We start from the raw sequence: 5,677 nt of genomic DNA, 5'->3' as shown, positions 1-5,677 counted from the left end.
AATTAGAGGTCAGCATCAGAGAGGCCTGGGAGTAGTTCATGAGGACTAGGTATTTGTGTAACTTATGTTTGTTCAATCTGTACATCAACTGGAATATTAAATAGCAGACTTCGGCATTGGTCTGTATAGACTACACTTTCCATTATGTCACCAGTTAATACCCCCAAATATAAATAAGAATGAGAGTATTGACAGAGACAGGTGCCCAATTCTGGAATGCAAGGATATAAGAATTGATGACCAAGATCTGATCAGGAATAACAATCCGCCTGCCTTGATGCTATTTGACTAGATCCCAGCTACTAAACTGATCTTAAAAACAAAAACAAAAACAAAAACAAAACATACAAACAAAAAAACTTCAGAGAATTGACTAGAACCTCCTGGTAGACTATTGTTTCATAGAAAGACAGAGGAGCTAAGGAATTTTTCACTTCCCTAAGTTTTGTCCTATTAAACTGTAACACCTCTATTTTCCTCTTGACCTGAATCCTCTAAGCCAAATGCACAAATAATAAAACTTCTTTGATCTGTGACTCATTTAGGAAATAATACTTTTAACAGAGAGTTAGTGGTATTTTTCTTTATATATATTTACCATTAGACAGACCCTCCTACCCTTCACCTACACTCAATGTAGCAAATCTTGATTATTCTGACATTCATAAGAAAATTAGAGTCATGTATAAGTAGGCCTCAAGGTATAATGAAATCCAAGTTTCCCACCTTTTCCTCTCCTTTCCAGGTATAAGAAAGAACCATCACTTGCCCCCTTTCCTTTTCAGGCTTGCTTCTACTTGACTTTTTTCCCCTCTCCACACACTGCCTGCATAGAGTAGGCTTTCTTTATTGTATACACAAGCTCTATTTAAATCACTGAGGGCCCTAACAAGACTCCAGGCCTTATTCCCTGTCTCTGTTTGCATTTTAAGCGGCTTTAGCAGTTGTGATGAGGAGCTCTCCATAAGAACTATAGGTATTTGCTTGTGTGACTTATGTTTGGTATTTTTTCTTTCTGAACATAGACTGAAATGTTGAATGACAGGCCTAGGCTTTATATTCCACTCTCTCCATATGGCAAGAGTCAGCAGAGCTAAACCTGCTCACAATTTTATGGCCCCAAACCTGTAAGGAGTGTGTCTGCTTAGTAATGAGAAGTTTTCAGTTTTCCAGTATGTAATTTATTTTAGAAAATCAGGATGCGGATGCTTCTGCTTCTTTAACATACTTCTGCTCCTTGCTGGCTGCCTGATATTCATCAATGTATTCTTTAAAGAGGTATATTTGGAGGATAGAAGAAAGATATCTGGATTGAAAAGTCCAAGTCAGAAGCTCTGTAGGCTTCCAATTGCACAAAAGAAGAACTCAAACTCAAAATTGAGGGTCATGACATAACTAACATATACACAAAGACGAGGTTATTGTTTTAAATATATTTGTGCCTTCTCATTGGGTTCCTCAGTAAAGGCACTACTAAAATAGCTATGTTTGAAGGATTTGTTCTTTCAAAAACAGAAAAAAATAGACCTCATAGAATCATAAAATGTCAGATTTGGATAGGACCTTAAATGTTTGGCTCAACTAACTCTGTAGCTGCCTAGTGAACAGTGTTTTGTCCAAAGTTCACAGTCACTTAGCAGGAAAAGGAGACTGGAAGCCTTTGTTCCCTCAGTTCTTTCTACAATAGTCTGCCACCTTTTGGGTTTAGTGTATCCTCTGACCCAAGATATTATTGATAATTAAACTTATTTCCCTCTTCCATAAAAATACCTTTCAGAGAAAATCAAACAAAAACAACTTAAAAGAAAAAACATTGCCAGGGACGCCTCAGTGGTTGGGCGTCTGTCTTCAGTTCAAGGCCTGATTCCAGGGTCCGGGATCGAGTCCCACATCGGGCTTCCTGTGAGGAGCCTGCTTCCCCCTCTGCCTTTGTCTCTGCCTCTCTCTGTGTGCATCTCTCATGAATAAATAATCTTAAAAATAAATAAAAATAAAAAGCCATTGCCAGTGCTATATAATTTCCTCTTTCCATATCCAGTTTTCCTCTTCAAGAACTTTCTCTTGTATAGACTTTTAAGGAAACCATCACCCTCTAGTCACACTGTATATTGTCACTACTAATTAGAGGTGGGCAATCTAAATATTTGAGAAGAAAATGCTGCTGTGAAAAAATGAGTTTTGCTGAACCAAGAATACTGGGGACAAACTCAGAACCCAAACCCTCCAGCCTGGACCTCTCTTGTGGCCCTCAGTTTTATCCTTTACAAATTGAGGAAATGACCCTATAAATCCACAATTTTTTGGTATGATTTACATTTTTTCTCAATGCAAAAGTCTCTGTAGCTTCTCTATTTCCTGGAATTCAGCTTAAAGTTGATAAAGATTAAATAGGGAGCTAGAAGCAATAATCTTTTGATTATAATGGTGACTAGTAGGACTTGCCTAGTCCGATTATCTCAGACAGCAGTGTAAAATGCTTAGGAGGAAAAAAAAAGTACAAATTAATTCAAAAATTTTTGAACTGTAAGTAGGAGCCAACAGCATTGGGCTCTTTTCTAGGGTTGTAAGAAGGAGCGTTAGGAAATTAAACATTTTCCCTCTTCCTCACTTCCATATCCAATCATCCACTGTATTCTGCCAGGCCCTCTCAGAAAATCTCTCTCACATCTGTCTCTTTTATTTATTCCACTGCCATCCTCACTGCAGCCTTTTACTAATTCACTCTCACTTTATTTTGAAAGCCTCTTGAGTGTTCTCTGCTTGTTCCTGTCCATATTTGGCTCTGTCATAACATCAGTCTTACTAACATTCAGCTTATTTAAAAGAAAAAGAGAAAAAAATGAAAACATCTTCAGTGGTGCCCCATCTCTTCCAGGAAAAAGGGCAAAACCCCTTTGTCCCAAAGTTAAAATCACCTCACAGTTTGGCCCCAACTTCCCTTCAGTAGCTTTAGTTTCCTCACACATATCCTCCTCCCAAACAGCTTTACTGACTCTTCCCTAAACATAGCTTGTTCAATACTGCTACCACCAGATTTTTTCAGTCTTTGTATCATCTTGGGAATATCCAACTTTATTCCCTTTATTCACCAACTTCTAGCAATTGCCTCCAATTCTCAGTCAAAGCTCATCTTTTTCTTAAGCCTTTCCAAGCCACTAAACTTAAAGTGATCTGTCTCTGGATTTCATTAGCAATTATCCACTTGGTCTTGAATCTTCAATTGTCTGCCTGCTTTCTTTCTTTCTTTCTTTCTTTCTTTCTTTCTTTCTTTCTTTCTTCTAATTTCTTATTAAATTATTTATTTGTAATTTTTCATTATAGAAACAGTACAATATGAAAGAAATACTTGAGAGATGAGCATAGATTTAGGGTGGAGAAACTGACCCCAAATCCTTGGTCTTTAAATGGAAAATATGCTGTTTTTGAGAATGTAGGTTTTTTGCCCCTTCCCGTATCATCATTTATGAGTTTTGTGACCTTGAACATTTCAGTTGTGTTGTATGTATATTTTCATAACAGATAGCATTTTTTAAATTAAGGCTTAATAAGTATTTCTTTTCCATTTTGGTACCATCTTTAAACAGATTATTTTTAACAGTCTTATAAAAATCTGTAGGATGCATACATCACATTTTACTCATGATTTCCCTTATTGTTATTTACTTGAGTTGCCTCTCTTATTCTTTCGTTGTTATAAATAATATTTTGATTAATATTTTAGGTATAAAAATTCCCTTTATTTGGATGATTTCTTTAGAATAAATTTTTAGAAATGAGGTTTTTGAGGAAAAGATTATGCACATTGTTATGGCTCTTATGCCACCAGCAATTTATAGGATAGCCCTAGTTTTATACATACATCAATTTTATGTATTATACCCTAATTTTAAATTTATGTAATATTCAAAATAATATTTATTTGTGTTTTTCCTACTTCTCTAAACACTGTCATAGCGATGTTGAACATTTTTCACATTTAGATTTGCTATTATATCCTCTCTTACAAATTGTCTGCTAGTACTCTTTGCCATTGTCTATTTGGACTTTAACATTTATGTTTCAATTGCTATAGGTTCTTTATATAGACTATAAAGAGTAGAATTTTGTATGTTATATTTGCTGCCATATTTTCTTGGCCCATTATTTACTTTTTAAAGTTATTTTTTAATGTATAGACATTCCACATCTGTGTAGAGTTCGATGTGTCAGTATGTCAGCTTTTATTCATTCTCATCCTTCAAAGTTACTCTCCAATCTACTTTCTTTGAGAGCTCTTATATTGCTATATTATAATATTGTTTTGGTCTATTGTTGTTTGACTATTCTCAATCTAGATTATAAGCTCTCTAAACTCAGGGATTCTATTTTATGTTCAGGAAGAGTGGGAAGAAGAGTGATTTGTGAGTTCAAAAACCTGTACTTGAGGGATGTCTGGGTGGCTCAGCAGTTGAGGTGGCTCAGGTTGTGATCCTGGGGTCCTTCGGATCAAGTCCCGCATCTGGCTCTCTCCAGGGAGCTTGCTTCTCTCTCTGCCTATGTCTCTGCCTCTCTCTCTATCTGTATCTCATGAATAAATAAATAAAATATTTTTTAAAACCCTGTACTTGAATCCACATAATTGCTATGTAACTTCAAATATATCAGTATATTTCTTTTGGCTTCTATAAAACTGATTTCCCCTCTGCTTTTTTTTCACAAGTTAATACTAGTGGCAAATGTAGATATATACATATGAAAGTTTTACTAATGACAATCCATCATTAAAAGAATCAGTCATAATTATTTGTGTGACCAACAGTACCTAGCACATTGCTGCCTTGAGAAAAGACTCCTTGTAAAATTGTTTAATTAGGATTTTGTGGGGGAAATCATATATTAAGAAAAAGAAAAGAGAAAGAAATCACTGTACTAAATGCTCACATTAGCCAGGATTACTGTCTATTCACTCTAATTTTTTTAGTACAAAATGAACTGCAAATGTTTGACTTTGTAGTAAGATGTCCCTTTTTTTGATTTGGGAAATATGGTATTCTTTACTATGACTTCTTATTAGTGTCTTTTTAGCTAGAATTATAAAATGAAGCTAGCTGTTGTTTAATCTTTAACCATGAAACATGTGCAGAGTTTTAAGGAACTTTTGAAAACTATCTCTGTTGCAAAGTGAAAATTACAAAGCATGCTTACAAGCATGTGACCTTCCAAATAAAAATTAATCTGGAAAATGAAGGTTTGATATAGTATTTTAGAAAACAAGAGGCCATCTTAGTTCCTTTGCTTTAAGCCTACCCTGTGGATCATAGAAATACTACTGCAATGAACTGGCAGTGGCAACACTTTGGAAATGTTTTCAGTTATGTGAGATTTGTGGCAACAAATGAAGAAACACAAAAGCTGTGAGAGAATGCATAATCTCAGATAAGGCACCTACCTTCATGTATGAAGAAACTCAATGTCATGAAGTATGAAGCCATAACAGACATGACTTATTCACAAATCAAGATGAAACTGTATCAGCTCTTTATGACATTCTGGAAAAAAAAAGAACATGTAAGCACCCACAAACCCCAATAATTCTTGTTACTTCTTTTTTTAATTTAACAAATACATATGTATTACATGTCCAAACTTGAAGGTGGGGATGCAAAATAAATATATTTATATTTCTAATGTGTCTGAA

This window comes from Canis lupus, chromosome X, assembly GCF_011100685.1.
Source record: "Canis lupus familiaris isolate Mischka breed German Shepherd chromosome X, alternate assembly UU_Cfam_GSD_1.0, whole genome shotgun sequence".
Classification (NCBI taxonomy): Eukaryota; Metazoa; Chordata; class Mammalia; order Carnivora; family Canidae; genus Canis; species Canis lupus.
Note: the sequence above shows the minus strand (reverse complement) of the source record.